Below are 20,805 nucleotides of genomic sequence, written 5' to 3'. Positions count from 1 at the left end.
TCTCCAGAGGCCATGCCTTCCAAGTTGAACCTAAGAATTGCTGGGCAGAAAATGATTAAAAATAAGGAAGGCAGGGCTTCCCTGGTGGCGCAGTGGTTGAGAGTCCGCCTGCCGATGCAGGGGACACCGGTTCGTGCCCTGGTCTGGGAAGATCCCACATGCCGCGGAGCGGCTGGGCCCGTGAGACATGGCCGCTGAGCCCGCACGTCCGGAGCCTGTGCTCCGCAACGGGAGAGGCCACAACAGTGAGAGGCCCACGTACCGCAAAAAAAATAAATAAATAAATAAAAAAAATAAGGAAGGCAATATTCTCTTTCTGTTCATGATTTTGGTTTCCATTTCAAGTTTCAAATTCACTTGAGCAACTACATTTCTCTATTGCAGAACACCTAAATTGGTTAAAATAAATATTAGGGGGAGAAAGGCAGGCAGTGGAGTGGGAGTGAAGTAGCTTCACCTATTCACTAGTCATTTCTACTCTGTCATTTTGCCACACCTCACTCTCAACATGACGAAAACTCCATTATTCCAACTTTCAATACCCTTCTTAATTCAATGTGCTATCTAATTTTACTTACAACTATCCCCAGTACCTTCCACTTCATGGCAGGCGGATGATCATTCACCCAATCCCACCCACTCCTGTTATGCACCTTAATATTCCTTAATATCCTTAATATTCCAAGGATCTTTACTTTGTGTATATTTCTGCTTATATGCAGTGCCCTCTCCCCTTTGATCATCTCAGTGCAGGATCTCAACTTTCTGCAACAAATACATTACAAATTATGATAAATAGGCATTTTGTAAAATTGCCTTTACTATTAAGTAGCACAGTTAGTTCAATGAACTAACATTAGAACAGAAATGAGGAAAGTTGGGTCTTAATTTCTGTCTCAGGAAGTGACTCACTGTGTGACCTCAGATCAGCTATATAACGTCTATGAACTATAGTTCCCCCATCTTAGAAAATGCACACGTGAACTTTCCTCGTGCTATTTCCTTTGTCTATCAAAATTCATTTAATCTTTCAAGCATAGCCCCATTAATACAAGTTACATGAAATCTTCCTGAGTTTTCCATCCACCATGGAAATACAGAGACGATTGGAATGTGATCATTCTCTCCCCTCACACCTGTATCTCTATAATGTCATTGAGTCTGTCTTCTTTTATGTTCACTTGAGAGCACATGTATCTATCTCTCCTACAGGTCAGAGAAATTGACTGTAACTGCAGTGTCTTGCTTGCTACTTAACAAGGAGGCAACCAGGAAATGCTAATTGAATGAATGTGTGATCTGGTGGAGAAACAGAGAATAAAAGGAAAGGTGGGGAAATTAGACATCCATGTTTTATATTCATTGTGACATTTCCTATTTGGAACCAGGAATGTAGCTACATAGCCTCCTTTAAACCTCTTGTGAGAGAAAAGGAAAAAAAAAAACCATAATATAAAAGCATTTAAATGAAGTTTCATTTGCCTTTTAGACTCCAAGTCTATTAAAGCTGTTTAGCATTTCTATAGTATTTAACATTTCCAAAGGACTATTCAATGTTAATTAGTTAATCTTAATGCTCTGTAAGGCAGGTCAATATTATGATTCTCTCTGAAAAGTTAAGAAAATGAAAACTCAAAGGTATTTTGGCTTCCCCTTTCAGAATGTGAAAAACTGCTGAACATTATTACAAATATAAAGTAGTATTTTGGAATAGAAACTAGCAAAGTTTAGAAATGAAGGAAAGGAAATTGAATGGATGAATGGACTAATGTAAAAAAGGCAAAAAGGGACTGGGTATGTCTCCTCAGCTAGTCTTTTTTGGGCCCAAACAGACTGTCTTCTCTTCCCAGGAAGAGGACTGGGGTTTAGGCAGGCAAATTGACCAAGAAATTCAAGCAGGCTACCTACCAGCTTTATAGCAACAAGACGATTTCGGAGACCACTTATGAGTAGATGCAATGAGTTAGATGACAGAACCCATGGCACGATCGGGGTTGGCTCAGGGACTGAGGAGCAGTGGAAGTGTTAAGTTTGTAGCTCAGAGTTTGTGACTGTAGCTGAGAAGCTAGAGATAGCAGCTGCCATGCTTCTTCCCCAAAGGTTCACCCTAAGACTATAGTTTCACTTAGCAAAAGGAGAGCAGACCTGGCAAGGTTCCATTTGGTCACCTCTCTGCTTGTGCCCTCCTACCCAGCAGCCTTCTCACAATTTTCGGTGTGGAACACACAAATCGAATGGTGGATGACATTTAAAATGATAGGAAATCTTTTTCTCTCCTAGAGCTGAGTTTGATGTACAGGAAGCAAGAAAAGGTTATTTACCCTATGGAGCATAATAAGTTCAAGTAGAGTGGGAAACATAAACACCAGAGACTGGTAACTAGGTCAAAGAAGTTCTTCTCAATTAGAGAGAATAAGTCTTTGACACCTAAATATAACTAAATCCATTCCTTATTTCATTTATTCACTCATTTCTACAGCAAATTGTTGAGTTCTTCCTCCTAGAGGAATGAATAAATAGGACAAAATTCCCACACTCAAGGCACTCATAATCTAGTTAAGGGTTCTTCAAAGTATGATATGAAGGACACACTGCATCAAAAGTACCAGAGATGCTTTACTAAAATGTAGATTCCTAGGTCCTACTACAGACATAATAAATGTATCTAAATATTTCTGGTGGTCCCCAAATATCTTTCTTTTTCTTTTTAACCAGGCAGCTAAGTTGACTCCTATGTACATTAAAGTTTGATAACCACTGGAAGTAGAAAAGTCAAATTGGGAGACAGGTGGTGTAATGAAAAGAGCCCAAGCTTTAGGGTCAATCAAACATACTTTCAAATTGACCATTTCCTTGCTACATACCCTCTCTGAGCTCTAGTTTCTTCATCTGTATACACGAAAACACAACATTTGCTCTCAGGGGTGTGATATAAATTAAATAAGAGAACGTATATGAAGTGTCTAGTATGTAATAGGCAATGAAAAGAAGGAGTGAGGGAGAGAGTGAGGAAGGGAGAGATGGTTAATTGATTAGTTGGTTGGTTCTCCCCCACCTTCTTGACTGCATTTGAATGCCCTTTTGAAAATGTCCACTTAAACAACATGAAAGCAAGTCCTACAGAGGAGAATTTTTCAGTGATATTTCTGATTGACAACATCGATTGATGAAACGGACAAATATATAACTTACCAAAATGGATTTAAAAAAATAGGAAACCTGGTAAATTGGTACAGCCATTATGGAGAACAGTATAGAAGTTGCTTAAGAAACTAAAAATAGAGCTACCATATGATCTAGTAATCCCAGTCCTGGGCATATCTCTGGAGAAAAACATGGTTCAAAAGGTTACATGCACCCCAGTGTTCACTGCAGTGCTGTTTACAATAGCCATGACATGGAAGCAACCTAAATGTCCATCAGCAGATGAATGGATGAAGAAGATGTGGTACTTATATACAATGGAACTCAGCAATTTAAAAGAATGAAATAATGCCATTTGCAGCAACATGGATGGACCTGGAGATTATCATACTAAGTGAAGTAAGTCAGACAGAGTAAGACAAATATCATATGATACTGCTTATATGTGGAATCTAAAAAAAAAAATGATACAAATGAACTTATTTACAAAACAGAAACAGATTCACAGGCTTAGAGAATGAACTTATGGTTACCGTGGGGGAGGGTGGGGGGGAGGGATAGATTGGGAGATTGGGATTGACATGTACACACTGCTATATTTAAAATAGATAACCAACACGGACCTACTGTACAGCACAGGGAACGCTGCTCACTATTCTATAATAACCTAAATGGGAAAAGAATCTGAAAAAGAATGGATACGTGTGTGTGTGTATATATATATATATATATATATATGTATATATAGATATAACTGAATCACTTTGCTGTACACCTGAAACTAACACAACATTGTTAATCAACCATGCTCCAATAAAAAAAATAAATTAATTAAAAAAATAGGAAGCCTGAATAAACTAATAACTATTTAAGAGAATGAAGAGGGAATTTAAAACCTTCCATCATATAGAACACCGGACCAAATTAATTTATAGGTGAGTTCTAACCAATTTTCAGGGAAAAAACTCCTCCAGAGAACAGAAGGTAGAATATCCCCTGACTCATTATTTCATAAAGTGTATAATTGTGATGCCAAAACTGAAAAAGTACAAGAGGAAGATCACCAATCATTTCACTCATGCATATTGGTGCAAGGATTTTAAACAAAACACTAGCATAGCATATTCTTACTATGGACTAATATACAATAGTGAAAATAAATGAATAAATAAATAGTAAAATGCAGTGACATGAATAAATCTTAGTGACATATCATCAAAAAAGCAAGTCTCAGAAGATCATCTATTACATTATACACCTTTTATGAAGCTCCAAAACAATGAAAATTAAATAATATATTAACTACACATATGTATGTGATCAAACTATTTTAAAAACATAAAATTCAGGAAATTAACTACCCTTGAGGTGGAGGCACAGAAATGAGAGGCAAAAGGAAGATGTAAGTTACTATAATATTCTTTTCCTTGCATTGGATAGTGGGTTTTTGAGTATTCATAAAATTATTTAAAATGATAAATAAAGAAGAAAAGGGCCATGCATACATCGATACTGACAGCATATATAAAACAAGGATTATGATTAGTCTAACTCAGCATATCTAAAGCCCTCTTTAACAAATTAAAATTGAGGTTTTCAAGGCTGGAGATAGTACTGGCAAGATAGAGATGGGACTCAGGCCCTACTTCAGTTTGGTCATGGTCCACTCAACGAAGCTGGACAGATAGGACTGTTTAAAATTTTTGGAGTTCATTTAGAAATACCTATCACGAAATCTGGCCTAGAGATTTTTGGTCAAGCCTTATTCCCACAGGCCACCCAGACTGAGTGAGGGCAGATGTAGCGTCCAGCAGTGGGTCAGGTGTCAGGGTGCCATGAAATAGTAAGCAGTCTTGGCTAGGTTCTGTCTAGCCATTATCATCTGTTGATTCGGTACCAATAGGTAATAATTATAATTATAACCATCCCTGAAATTTTGCACAGGCTATTACTTTCATACATGTTATTTCATTTCCATACTCACAAGTCTGTGCAATAAGCATGAAAGCAGGCACAGGGAGTACTATTACTCAAGTATATAGATAAGGAAACTAAGGCACAAAGAAGTGAAGGGGAAATACAAGTAAAACCAGAGCTCAAGTCCAGTTTTGTGTGATTCCAGGTCTAGTCCTCTTCTACTATATCGATACCTCTTTTCTTTTCTCAAATTAAAATTTTAGAGGGTGCTTTGACCATTTATACCTTTGAAAACAGTCATACCATTTGACTCATTAATCCCACTCCTATAAATCATACTCAAAGATTTAACCTAAAGGGTGACTACAAAATATTACTAACATCATCATTACTATTAATGATAGTTATCACCCATGCTTCCCAAACGGCTACTCTAAGCACTACATAGGCTATCCCAGTTAATCCAAGTGTTAGCATTACCACTTTATAAATGAGGAAATAGGTGCAGAGAGTTTTGAGTTAAGATTTGATAAAGATCACATGGCCAGGAATCAAACCCATGGGCTGAATCTGAAGCCAGTGTTCTTCAACATTACGCAGAGTAAGTGGAACCTTCATGGCCACAGGTGACTCTCCTTGGAAATTAACCTCACTGTTTCCCCACTAACTCCTAGGCAATATAGCAAGCCTGACAGCTAGAGAAAGTGTTAAAATAATTCAATTCCTAACCATGTTTATAGGGAGGGACAAAGAGGTATCCAAGGGATGTTAGTGAAGTATGGCAAGAGAAAATTCCTACCACAGGTAGATTTTGTTGCTGAACTTGATTTTCTGTCCAACTGACAGTCAATTCCAGTTTGGGGCTAGGGAAGGGTTGGAGCTTTTGTCAAACAAACCAGCTCCACCAATTTTTCTGGCTGACATTTGAAAAGCCATTTGATCTCTGAATGTCTATAGCCTCTGATTCCCAGACATACTTAACTGCCTGCTTGACCTATATACAATTTATTGTCTGATAGGCATCTCAAACAATGTGGCCAAAACAGAACTTTTGATATTTCACTACCAAAATAGGCTCTGCTCTCAGCCTTCGTCATTTCAGTAAAGGACACTTCCATTCACTTCGTTGCTCAGGACAAAAGCCTAGGAGTCTTTGATTCCTCTCTTTTTCTCAAACCACACCTAAGCAAGTCACGTTGACACCACTTCAGACTATGTCCAATACCTGTTTGCTTCTATCTACCTCTATTATTACCACTCTTATCCAAGCCACCACAATCTCTCATGTGGACCCCTGCAATCATCTCCTAACTAGTCTTTCAATCTTTCCTGTATATAATCCATTCTCCACACACCAGCCAGAGTGACTATTTTGTAAACATAAATAGTGTTATTCCCCAGCTTTAAGTCCTCTGGTGGCTTCCTATCACATGTACAATAAAACCAGAACTATAAGGCCTATGATATCTGCCCTTTCCCTAACTTTGCAACCTCATTTCAGATCTCTCTTCCCATCATTCACTACTCTCCCACCACTTTTGCATGTTCTTTTTTTCTGAAAGACACAAAGCTTATTTTCTCCTTAGTGTCTATTTCCTCTTCTCTTTGCTTGTAATAATAATCCTTTAGATCTTTCTAAGACTGGGTCTTTCTTGACATTTGGGTCTTAATTTAAATGTTTCATCCTTAATGAGCCCTTCCATGATCACTCAATCTAAAACAGAGCCTCAGTCTCTCTATACTTTATCAGCTTTAAATTCTTATATTTGTTTGTTATTTCCTCCCATTAGAATGTAAGTTTCATGAGAGGAAGTTTTATGCTTGTCTTATTCAAAGGTGAATATCCAGTGCCTAAAACAGTGCCTGGCATAGAGTAGGTGCTCAATAAATGTTTACTGAATGACCACATCTGTAAAATTGGAACAGTAATATCTACCTCACAAGATGGTTTAAAGAGATTGTCATGCTGAGTGAAGCAAGTCAGACAGAGAAAGACAAACATCATATGATATCGCTTATATGTGATATCTAAAAAAGGTACAAATGAACTTATTTACAAAACAGAAATAGAGTCACAGATATAGAAAACAAACATATGGTTACCAAGGGGAAAAGGGGAGGAGGGATAAATTGGAAGATTGGGATTGACATATATACACTACTATATATAAAATAGATAACTAATAAGAGCCTACTGTATAGCACAGGGAACTCTACTCAATACTTTGTAATGACCTATATGCAAAAAGAACCTAAAAAAGAGTGGATAACTGATTCACTTTGCTGTACAGCAGAAAGTAACACAACATTGTAAATCAACTGTATTCCAATAAAAAAATAATTTTAAAAGATGGTTTAAAGATTGAATAATATGCAGAAATAAATGCTTAGTATGAAGTAGGTGCTCAGAAGATCTGGCCCTCAATAATGAGATCACGATACACTTGAACCTGAGATTAATATCTGTCCCACTAGCTTTCCTACTCAGCTCAAGCATACGTTGAGCAAGTGTTTTGCTTCTCAATGCCTTGGATCTTCATCTGTAAAACGAGGACTTAGACTTCAGAGATTAGATGAGACAGCATGTAAAGTACCTACCATATTAGGTTCCCTTCTGCCCTTAGTTGTCATAAGGATCAACTGGGATAGTTGATAGGAAATGTGCTTTATAAACTGTGAGGAGTTATTTTACTGTAGGTTTGATATTCTCAAGCTGAGATCTGCAGACAGACAGATGATGTCAGATTCATTAGATTCTGGCTGTCAAATAAAATATGTTTTAAAATATAAATTTTGGACTCTTTAGAATCAAACAGGATTCTCCCTGCCAGCAAGCAGCACAAGGCTCTGCCCAAAGCCATTAACACCACAAAATCCATGCTTGGCAAAGCTAGTCCTCATATTGGCAGATAGGTTTTCCATTAACAGATGGGAATCTGGCTCTTGGAGCACTTTGGGACAGGACTCAGAGGTACTTTGGGTAAAACACTTGTATGCCCAGTAATCCACTGGTCATCATGTCCTCGTTTCCTCCACCTGCTCATCTAGGTGGCTACAGCTCTTCAAGCTGGAAGGAAGGTGAATCCCCCATGGCAGCATCTATAATGTTTAACACTTTCTCCTTTGCATAGACTTCTATTTAGTTAAGAGAACTGGATTATTAATTAGTTTGTCTTACAAATGCATGTGGATTTCAATGATGAGAAATGGTGCATAGTCTGTGCCTACTCTGAATTGCAAAACCTGATTATCAGCAAAGGCACACTTTGTGAGCTTCTGTTTCTACTGCAGAGTGCCAGTCTCCGCTGGGTCCTATTTCTACAATTATTTAACATTTATTGAACACCAATAATTTACCGGGATCACTCTCTCTCTAATCGTGTCACTAATGATCCATCAGGCTCCTGTGGGTGACGAGAAGAAAGAGGAACAAGTTAATTATCAGTGTAGCGTTCAATCTGAATCAGTTAAATTGCCGGAATTACTGAAGTTTAGCTACTCAAGTAAAATGGTGACTAAATTTCTGCAGTAAAAACGAAAACATCTATCTTGTTGCTAAGAGGAGTAGGGGCAAGTTAGGAGAAGGAAAACATAAACTGTGCTGGCTGTTAAAAAAGGAAGGCAAAGATGTCTAAAACAGGAAATAATCAGACATTCTGCAAAGGAATCTGGAATATATAACTTCTAAACTTTTGCTCATGATGTTCCTTATACCTGAAACACATTTTTTACCTCAACTCTGCATGTTAAAAATTTATGTATTAAGATCAAGTTCAAATGCCAACTCTACCAAGTAACCTGGAGTGATCTTGGTATCTTCCTAGATATCTCTTTCCTTCATCTTCAAACATCTATTCATTCTCCATGTCCTGTCAATTATACCTCTTAAATACCTTTCACACTGTATATTTAAGAGTAGAGACTGTTTCAGTCAACATTACATCTTTGTCCCACATCCTTTCCAAGGAAAATGGGCTCAGAACCTTGAGCTCAGGCTGGGTTCTACAGAGTCTGCCCAGGCAGGAAAGTAAGTGAGGCTGATCATTAATTGTGAGCCTAGGTCCAGGAACAACAACTTTATAAGACCAGAAGATGGTAGCATTAAGAAGCAGGGAACTAACTAAATGTCAATGCTCAGTTCTAAAAGGAAGTATCTGCTCTGGTGATCAGAACCTGCTCAGGTAAATGTGTTCTGGAGGGAATGCCTAGAGACATGCCCTTAGGCTGGTAGAGGGAGCCTGTATCGAGGTGCAAGCCATGCGACCAAATGGCAGGAGTTAAGGGCTCTAAGCCAGTCTGGACATCTCTAGCATCCATCACTGTGTCCGGCACAGATTTTGACCTCAGTGTGTGTTTTTTTAAATGAATAGTGCCATAGAATTTGTCAGTCACTAAGGTTAGGGACTTTCTGGAAAAGTATAATCATCACAATCCAGGTCCAGAGAATCAAGCATCTTAACTCAAGGGACTAACTTGAGCAAATTCAGCAAATTGCTCTTGTGTGATTTTTCTCCTTGAATTTAAATCTTGTATTTAGAATTGGTAATGGCTAAGAGATAACCCCTCTGAACCACTTAAGGCACAGCATATTGTTACTGCTGGCCTTTATCTGGATAATCAAATAATAAAGTCAAACTGGCAACCAAAGGCGAGCTCCCAAGCTAACTCTAAAATACTTTCAATGTTATTTGTTCAGTAAACTGCAGAACATTAAATTTCTATATTAAGTAAATTACAAGGAAGAGCGCACTTTGCAAAATTAAAAAGTTCTTGGTTACTTGATCTATTATTCCACTGGGAAAGTTTCCAGAGTATGCCTTGTACAATTAGATGACTTTTTGCATGGATGGTGGGTGGTGGGGAAAGGGTTCGAAGGCTCAGCACATAGAGCACCAGGATTTCATCTGTAGTTCCATAGCTTATTTCTGGGCCCTGAGGCAGAAATCTTTGAGGACAAGCACCCAGTTCTGAGATGTATTCATGGCTTTAACCTTTTGCCTCACATTAGGAATATCATGAAATCAAGAGATGAAATATGTAAGACAAAGCTGGAAGGGTCCATCAAAATCATTTGGTCCCCAGGTTTCCACACTGGGCCTGGAGGGCCTTAGATGGTTTCCAGAGAATCTTCTTCAGGTTTACAATGCTTCAGAGCTCCTGTTGATCTATTTTACATGCTGGAATACTCCATAAAATTCCTATTGTAGAAAGAGTTCTATAGCAAAAACAACCTTGAAAACCAATAATCTATACAGATATAGAGCAAAGGGCACTATTATTGACACAAGTCTGGCATGATTCCTTGGTTGTATATCTTCACTCCTTCACTTACTATGGAATCTCAGGCAAGCCACCAAAGAATTGTGTCATCTGTAAAATGGTGACAATATTATGGTAGATATTGGCTAGATATTGACCAATACCGTTTTCTCTTTCTGTGAAAGAGTACATATCTCAGCACACCTTGCAGGTAGCTTGTTCCAAGTGACAGTGTGGATGGAAGTTCCAAGAGATAAAGGAGTATGGATGGAAATAACGTATGCCACTTCCAGGCTTAGACTTAAAATCTCACATGTAGTCATTTATGTTTTCTTTTCCCCTTATACAATGACCTTGAAGGCAATGGGTTGAGGACGACAGCATCCTAAAATTGAAGGGTCTTGGATCCCTGAGTTATCTCTTGAAAAAGAACCACCCATTGGAACTTTCTGACTCAGATTACCTTGTGATGTTTATGAGAACTAAACCTTTATTGTGTTAAACTACTGGAATATGGGACTAGTATTCAATATTACTTATGCTGACTACCTACCCTCAAAATCTGGAGAAAGTTTACATAAAATATATTCAAAAGCAGAATAATGTATGTCACGTAAAAGATATTCAACAAATCTTAACTGAAACTTTATTAGAAACTAAGCTAATGCTCTCCCTACTAACACTCAATCTGCATTCCTTGACCTTGGACAAGTCCATCTCCTCTTTGGGTTGCAGTTCTTCCGTCTGTTACATAAAGAGTTTGTTTGTGCATTAATTCAAAAAATATTTATTGAGTATCCACTATGTTCCATGTAGTCCTATTCTAGATTTTGAGTATACGATTTGACTAAGATAAACAAGGTACTGCTTTCATGAAGCTTGTATTCAAGTGAGGGGAAAAAATAAACAAAAAATAAAACATATATTCAAGAAAATATAACAGTAATAAGTGTTATACAAAAAATTAAAATAAGATGATATAATGAAACAGAGTGACTGGGTAGCTACTTTCGACTGGGTGGTCAGGAAAGACTTCCCTGGAGAAAGTAACATTTAAGCAGAAACCAGGATAACAAGAAGGAACCTTGATTGCAGGGCAAGAGTCTTCTGGGTAAAAGTACAGCAAGGGCAAAGGACCTAAGGCAGTGAAGATTTTAGCTGGCCTACCCTTACTGAAAGGCCTAAAATTTTTTTTCACTGAGGCACAAACTTACTCTCAGTGGTTCTGAAGATAGAAAGGAATTTGAAGATTTTCTGCTTCAACTTCCCTTACCTACTTCCCTCCAGTAAGGTTGAGCTTTGGAGTCTCAACTTACTAACTTAAAAAAGTTACTTAACTAATAAGGCTGAGTTTCTTCATCTGTAATATGGGGATAATATACATATACCATATAGGATTGTGAGATAATACATGCAGCATGACTGGGACAGTGCCTTTCACCTAGCAATGCCCAATAGCTGAAAGAGGAAGAGGAGGTGTTGCTAAGGTTATAAAGGTGATGTAGTATGCAGCTGCATGGAAACCAAACTTATGTGTTCTGACTCTTAACTCTAGATCAGAAAAAGCACTTAGAAAACAGCATAATCTAAAAATTGTTTTCCAGCTTGGTCAAGGAATCATTTATAGCTTTTTCTCTAGAATAAACAATGCATTAGCAAGAATTTGTTGAGAACACTGACATTTACTATTATTCATGTCAATTAGCCCACCCTGCTATATGACCCTGCATGTAATTTAGTTAGCCCTTACCTCAGTGTCTGATTCTTTAGGTATCTTTAGTCTCATCTCCACATTCAGTTTGGAAATCTTTCCAGATCAGGAACAAAGACCAGCGAGGAAGGGATTGTTGACTTCAGCCAAATCATCTCATCTCTCCTTTAGCCAGATCTCTTTTCCTGCTTTCTCGGGTCCCCATTCGATCCATACAATACCCTCCCAACACATGAGGTAGATGAGATACATACCATTATCTCTGTGTGACAGATGAGAAAGTACAACAGGATGGGCAGAGTGGGGACTAAAACTCAGGTCTTTCGACTCCATGCTACCTCTAGATCTAAAGTATTTTGAAGGAATGATTGCAGTGCCTTCTTAATATATTTTCCATTTATTTAGGTTTCCCAAATAGGCATCAGGATCTGTATGGTGTAACATTTCAGCTATTGTGAAACTTTTGACTTCCTGCCTTCACGCTATAGTCAGCAGTTAGTGCCTCCCTTATCTATATTTCTGGGAATTTAGAACTGCTGCATATAAGTATTGATATTAGCCTTTATAACAACTCTGATCATATTCTGTTGAAAGTATCTGTTTTCGTAGCTGTCTCCTCACCAGACCATGAGTTCCATTGCTCTCTTCAAAATCTACTTCTGTGTTCCGTACATAGAAAGTACTGAATGTGGGATTTTTAACAAGCTGCTCCCCTCTACCTGGTTCTTCTCCCCCCCACTTATTATCCTGCTCCCCACATCACTCTCTCCTAATTAACTCCTCCTACCCATGTTTGAGACCTCAGCTCATATGTTTACCCTCTAAGGTTCCTTCACTGCAGCACATCTCTCCCTTTAAGACAGGACATGCCTCCTTATATATCTTTATGACAGCATGTATCTCTCCTTTATAACACTTTAACAGAGTTCATAATCCTAAATTTATTTGTATAATTGTTGGATAAATTTGTGTGTCCCTTCTAGACTGAGCTCACTGAGAACAGTGTTACAGGCTGAATTGTGTCCCTCTGAAATTCACATGTTGAAGTCCTAAGCCCCAGTACCTCAGAATATGACTGTATTTGGATATGGGGTCTTCAAAGAGGCAAATAGGATAAAATGAGGTCAAATGGATGAGTCCTAATCCAATATGGCTGCTATACTTACAAGAAGAGAAGATTAGGATACAGACATGTATGTGTATGGAGGAAAGACCATGTGAAGACAGGGGAAAAATGGCCATCTATAAACCAAGGAAAGAGGCCTCAGAAGAAATCTTGCCAACCCCTTGGTATCAGACTTCTAGCCTCCAGAACTGTGAGAAAATAAATTTCTGTTGTTTAAGCTGCCCAGTGTGTGATAGTTTGTTATGGCAGCCTTAGCAAACTAATACTAATGGGAACCATGTTTGTTTTTATTTACTGATATCTCCCCAGTATATGTCATTGTACTTGGCACATGGCAGCCCTTCAATGAGTATTTGTTAATAGATGGCTGAAATGTTTGTTTAATTGAATTTACTGAAAAAGGTGAGGCAGTCGTTTTTGTCTGTCTTCCTGTTTGACTCTTTTGTTCAGGACCACTGAAAGTATCACAGACACCTGAATTTTATAGTGAACAGTATAGTGGAGTGAAGCGGACAGTAGCTGAGAACAATGACCTAAGTCAATGCAACTCAGAACCCAGGTTCTGGCAACTTCAGCTTTCACCCAAGGTCTGATCCTGGTCTTTTCAACCTCTAGAAGATGGCTTCCAGGGCAAAATAACCTACTAACTTCATACCTCTTTTATAAATTCTAGCTTTTCCATTTATAGTAGAAAATAATAAAATATAGGGAATGTGATAATTTACAAGATCAAAACCATGGATACAATTTTATTTAATAATTAAGCTGACTATTCTAAAGCTGATTTACAGAAAATCACATCCCAATTATTTTAAGTGGACATGAGATCGGTGAGGTCCCAATCTCTGTCCACATCCAGATCCCCTGAATCTCAGTTGAGCTCTAGTAAGGAAAGGTCTCAGACCTGATGCTGCTTTTTGATACTGTGTACAATCGTTCCCTCTTATACATAGAAGTCATGAGTAATGGATAGGAAGGATACTGGCTTGGGAATCAGTAAACTTTGGTTCCAGTCCCAGTTTCTGCCACTAACTTGCTATGGGATTCTAGCCAAATTATTTCTTCTATCTGAAGCTCAGTCTTCTCATTTGTAAAATGAGGTGTTTATACCTGATAGCCTCTAAGATATCTTATATCTCTTGACATCCTATGCTATCACGAATCATACCCAAATTCCTAAGTAGAGCATTTGAATTTCTTCAATAAAAGGCTTGTCTTCCCTGCACTCGTTTTTAATCCCTAACTCCGTCTCCTCTGTACTTGCTGCCTGCATATTTTTGCATGAAATGTAGTTTCCCTAATTATCCATCCACTGATACACTACTTCTCTTTTCAGATTCAGCTTAAACCATACCCATTCCAGGATGTCTTCTTGCCTTCCCCACTCTACACCCCAACAGAATGTTTCTTGCACCTCTGCTGAGTGGTCAGTTCACTCAGTTGGGAAATAGTTATTTGTTTCCATGTCTAACTTGCCTTCTAAATCAAACTCCCAGAGTCTGGGGACTAACACAATGCCTGACATGCTGAAGACACCTCATCAAGTTACTAGTTTAAACGAAGCCTCCTCTTTCTTAAAAGTGTTTGTCCATATGAATTTAGGCATTTTCTTTGCAAAAAGGCAGCAGTAGAATGAACCTTAGGGAAGAGGAGAAACAGCCTCAGCTGTGGCTGTCCCTGATGGTGACAGCTTGACCTGCACAGGGGCCCTGAAGAAGATAATGTCAGCTCCAGGCAGTTTTAAAGGCCTTCCTTCTAGTCTGCCAGGAGGTCCAACAGCCAGAGGTCTGGAAGCCACAGGTCTGATGGTAGTGGCCAGAGGCAGGAGAAACCAGACTCTGGAGACATTGGCTTGATCTAGGGCTGCTGGCAGTGACACCCATAGCACTGGGGCAGAGGAAAAATGAAGGAAGATAAAATAGCATTAAAGAGTTATTATTATTGAATGCCTACCACACATCAAGAAAAAGCTAAGCACTTTAGATGTGTTATTCTTAATCCTCATAATTTATCAATAGGACCTATATATTGCTCCTATTTTATAGATGGGGCTCAGGAAGGTTAATAAACTTAACAGATGTCATAGAGTAGGAGTAGATGGAGCTGGGATCCAAACCCAGGTAAGGCTGGTCTTTTCTCTATAACACTGCCTTTGTCTTCAGGATCGTGCAATTCTCCCATCCCAACTTCAACTTCCTCCCCTCATCTAGGTGACTGTGCTCCATTTCTAAAGGGTTTGCACTCATACTCACTTAAGTGTTATCGCTTTATAGAATGTTTTCCCTTTAATCATGGTCTATTAAAGATAGAAAAGTTTTCAGGACCCAAAGGACTTAATCTCACATGCTGGAAGAAGTGGCACAGGGTTGTAACACAAAGAACAATCACCTCTGACTCATGAGGTGTGAGTTCTAGTCCCAGTTCTGAGGTTAATCTGCTGTGTTCCCTTCCACAATTCATTTTCCCTGTCAGAGTCTCAGTTTCTTCATCAATAAAATGACAGCATAGGACTATGTGATCTCTAAGAGCTCTTCTAGCTCTGGCATGTCAGGGCATTTAATCAAACAGGCTTTTGTAGGTTCCTGAACGGGAATAAAGATGTTAGATATGACCTTGTTTCTATAAACTTGTTAAATATGGCCCATTCCTAAATTGGGACTGGCTTCCACAAAGACAGGGCACAAGGCAATGAATGGGTAATTACAATGAGTATAATTAATAATCATACAATTATCACTCACTCTGTGCCATGCTTCTTTCACAGCACAAGGAGGACTGCATCCTGGGAGACGGTGGATGAGGAAAAGATCCAGTGATCAATGATCAGTTCTCATCTTACTCAGTCTTTAAAGAGCATTTGACACAGTTGATCATTCCTGCCTTTGTTGAAGGCTGTTTTCCTTGGCTTCATGTCATCATACTTTCCAGCTTTCCTCCTAGATCACTTGTCACTTTCTCAGTTATATCTATTGGTTCCTCTTTGTCTTCCAGACTTCTAATGCTGGAAAACCCCTAGAGTCCTTCTCTCATCCCTCTCTATTCTCTATCCACACTTGCTCCCTAGGTGATCACATCCATTCACTTTAATTTAAATATTACCTCTATGCTAATGATTTCCTAATTATATTCTAAGCCCTAACTTTCCCTCTGAGCTCCAGATACTTACTCCTACATTTTGTCTTGGATGTCTAATAGGTATCCCAAATTTATCATGTATAAATTTGAACTATTCTTCCTCAGTATTATTAGTAATGGAAACACCATTTACCAAAATGCTTACTTAGCAAAGCCAAAACCAAGGTATCATCTTTGACTGCTCTTTCCTTCACCCATTACATTTAATTTATCAGCAAGTTCTCTTGACTTCCCCCAACATCTCTCCATCTCCACTAATATAACCTCCGTCCAAGCCACCATCATCTGGACTGGGGCAGGAGCCTAATTGCTCTCCCTGATTCCATATGTGCTGTCAATTAGAAATGTGTATCAGATCATGTCGTTCCCTTGCTCATTGGCTTCTCATCAGACACATACTAAAATTTAAACTCCTTACTATGGCCTACAAGGTTCTATGTGACCTGACCCCTACCTATCTCTCTGATTTCATATTCTGTTCTCTAATTCAGTCTACTTCAGCACAACAGCTTTCTTGCTATTTTTCAAGCACATCAAGTTTGTTCCTGCTGTAAGGTTTTTGTATGTGCTGTTCTCTTTGCATGGAACACACTTTCCACACATCTTTACATGTTGCCCTCCTCATTTTAATTCAGTTAAAATTCAGTTAAAATAATTCTCTATGAAAAGTTCACCTCCTCAGAGAGCAAAAGAACAATAAGCATGTCATTTCAAAATGAAGCAGGTATCAATTGATGACTAACTCCCTTTCCCAGAGAGTTCAACATGAAAGGATAGTTCTCTCCCAAGTACCCTCCCCTCAAACAGCCAGTCCTTTCTGAGGGAAAAGTTCTCACCACAGTGAAGAAATAGGGTCACTGAAGAACATGTCTGTCTGGGTGTTAAGGACTGATGGCTGTGTCCCCCCACAAATTCCTATGTTGAAATCCTAACTCCCAATGTAATTATATTAATGTGAGGCAGGAGATAGATATGGGCTCCAGGCTAGGCATTTACAACTAGCCTCCTGTATACATTTCCTGAGGAAGGAGGCAGGTGGGCTCTAGGCTAGATATTTACAATCAGCCTCCTGTCTGCACTTCAAGATAGAAATAACAACAGGAACAGAGTAAATAGGTGGACTTTGTTTCCTGTGGATACTTTAAGATAACAGTCATGGCAGGGACAGAGAGGGGCTAGACCCTGTTTGAGTAAAGATCAAGAGGTCACATATTTCCCATCCTTGGGGCAAGGGAGACCTCCCTGACTGTACATGTGCAGAAAGGCTCCTTGGGGGTCAAAAAGGAGGAGGCACCACCCCATAATATGTGACGCCAAGGCCTGTGGGCTGGAATCCATCTTGGAAAAAAGTTGTACAAGCATGTTGGGGAGTGGTCCTAGGGCACGTCAGGTGTGGAAAAAGAAACCAGATAATTGGCAAAAGGTAAACAAAGACCTGGAAGAACTGCCCTATATAAATGATTTAACCGCCTCTTTACTGTACTCTTCCTCATTAGGGAGGACGCCCACACCTTTCTCCCCATGTGTGTATCTCTGCCTTGCTTCTGTCTTAACTAAACAAACTGTTTCTCTGCGTACTCTCCCATTTGTTGTGCTATGTCTCTAATAATAAATTTTATACCTGGTTTTACAGTTTTTGACTTCTTGAGAAATGCATTTTTCAATGGGGGCAAGGGCCAGGGGTATTTTGCTTTGAGTCTCTAGCCCCTGGTGGACTAGCGGCTAGGATTCCTGGTTTTTATCCAGGCTACCCAAGTTCAATCCTGGGCAGGGAACTAATATGGTGCTTCAAGCCACCTCTCACTGCTGTCTCTCTGAGATCATTAGGAGGTGGGATCTTTGGGAGGTGATGAGGTCACGAGGGTAGAGCCCTCCTGAATGGTATTAGTGCCCTTTTAAAGGAGACTTCAGAATACTCTCACCCTCTTTCCACCATCTGAGGACACAGTAAGAAGACAGCAGTCTATGAACTAGGAAGTGGTCTCTCGCTAGACACCAAATCTGCCAGTCTCTTGATCTTAGACTTCCCATCCCACAGGACTGTAAGAAATAAATGTGTTTTATGTTTGTTTGTTTGTTTGTTTAAGCCACCTGGTCTATGGTTATAGCAGCCAAAATTTTGTTATAGCAGCCCCAAATGACTAAGATATCAGGTATACTTCTTAAACCTTTGGAGGTATAACACAATTGTCTCATTTTATTCTTCTATAAAAGAGCACATGAGAACAGACATTATGAGTCAACCACAAGAAGTCTTCCAAAGTTCTCCCTCAGAAATTAGGGTGCTGGAGGGTGGGGAGAACACATTTTGTATCACTGTATTTCATAAAACTAAGACTTACCTATTGTTTCATTCAAATTTCTCCCCAACTTGTCATGGCTTTCTTTCCTAAAGAGGAGAAAACCTGCTTCCTAACTACTGCCTTGAATGGATATTCTGATAAACCATGACATCTCTACATGCCTCCAAATGTTCCAGGACACCATTAATCTAATAAACTAGATGCCCAGAAAACAACTGACTGATTAGCTAGGCTGATTTGTAGATGTGTTTTCTAAAGCATATGAGTGTTATTTTCAGGCAAGCAAATGGCTCTCCTATCATCTTACATTTTTCAAATACTACCTGTTCACTAATTCAAAATGTTGAAAAATAAGGCACTATCAGCACAGCAACAAATGCCAAGAGTTCCTTTTATGGTTTTATTTTCATTTGCATGGCAAATGTAAATTCTGAGCAAAGTGACCTTGGTTATAAAAAATAAGGCGGCAGCATCAGGATTGATGGGCCCCACTATTAGTATTTCATTCTGACAGGCAGGAAAGAAGTATGTTGATCCTGAAGGTTTGTTGAGATGTGATCCTGAATGCAGGCCAAATGGGAAATACCTTCCTAGGGAGAGTAATTTCCATCTAAACAATGAGAACTTTGTTGATACCTGGCAGCTACCTAAAGAGAATAACTACTTTCTGACAAGGTCCTTTCAACTCAAACCATGACAATGAACTTCATCTGATTGACCTCAAAGCCATATGCCCACTAGACTTTCACCTTATATCAAAAAATCAGTGGCTCTGGCATGGAATGATGAACAGCAAGTTCAGCAATAAATGTTATAGAGACTGCTGACCACAGCACACGACCAGGTCAGGATGACTAAGCACAAGAACCAAGTTACAAAATGTGGAGATGTCGCCTTTGTCCTAATGGCACATAAAGTTAATTGGGGGAAAAGTTAGGGCCAGGCCCATACAAAAGTGGCTTATAAAGGAGACAAGTTGTCCTTTGTTAACTCTCAGGGTGTTTCTCTCCCCGCTGCCTCTCTGTGCTCTCCTGCAGACGCTAACAGTTGTACTCATCTTAGTCTCAGGTGATAGTCAACAGCTTCACATGGAGACTGCTCCTTGATGGTAAGCCATTGATGGCAGCTTGTCAGGACCCTGTTTCCTTAGTCCCTGCATGTATTGAAGATGCAACCCAAACCCAGACCCAGGCTCTGTACTTGGGAGAGCCAGACCAAGTAGTAAGCCCCACCCTAAGAGTGGGATTGCAGAGGGGGCTGGAGTGGACTCTGTTGTCCTAAACATATTCTGTGAGAAATAGCATACGCCAGAAAAACATAGGTATTAGATTCAGAATATTCTCTCTCTATTACATGTTTTCTATACGCCAAGCTTTGTGAATTTATCCTCTCAGTTACCCCCTAAAGCAGACACTATAATCCTCACTTGACTAATGAAGAAAGAAGGCTTGCAAAGGTTAGGGATTTGTTCCACGGTCACAGAGCCAACAGATGGCTAACTACTTCAAGTCTCAGTCTCCTCAGTAACAGGAGATACTAACTTCCTTAGAGTGTTGTAAGGAATAATGAGAAATAGTGCTTGGCACACAGTAGAACTCCTGTTTATCTGTGCAAACTCATATTGGTATCTTGGTACTTCCTACATCTCAATCGTACAGAACTACACGCAGTTGTCTTCCTTCTGACTTGGGAAGCTTCCTCCACTTCATTCCTTGTTCAAGTTATACACATCCTATAGGTTCCATGTCCATTTATTTCCAGACTCATCGCTCTTCACAATCTTCCCCATTCCTCATTGTCTACTCCACCACAATCGGCACTCTACCTATTCCAAAAGTGATGACCAACCCCTGCTTGAATACTTTTACTGACAAGGAGTCATTTTCCCATGAAACAGTTCATATGATCTTTGATTAGCACTCTATATTTTAAAAAATTATTATGTAAACATAAAGAAGAACTGGCACAAAGATTTAGTTATAGGGGTGTCACCATTTGCAATTAGAAACTTCAGTGTCTGACCATAGGAAGTTTATTATATAAATTATGAAGCATCTTTATAATGGGAAAAAAAAAGCCCTTAAAAGTGATTTAGATCAACACTTTTATTTTTTTTTACATCTTTATTGGAGTATAATTGCTTTACAATGGTGTGTTAGCTTCTGCTTTATAACAAAGTGAATCAGTTATACATATGTTCCCATATTTCT

The sequence above is a fragment of the Delphinapterus leucas genome, chromosome 1, assembly GCF_059928025.1.
Source record: "Delphinapterus leucas isolate spDelLeu-1000000601 "Yukka" chromosome 1, BTC_Dleu_Yukka2, whole genome shotgun sequence".
NCBI classification, from domain to species: Eukaryota; Metazoa; Chordata; class Mammalia; order Artiodactyla; family Monodontidae; genus Delphinapterus; species Delphinapterus leucas.
The sequence above is the reverse complement of the archived record's forward strand: the minus strand, read 5'-3'. Positions refer to the sequence as shown.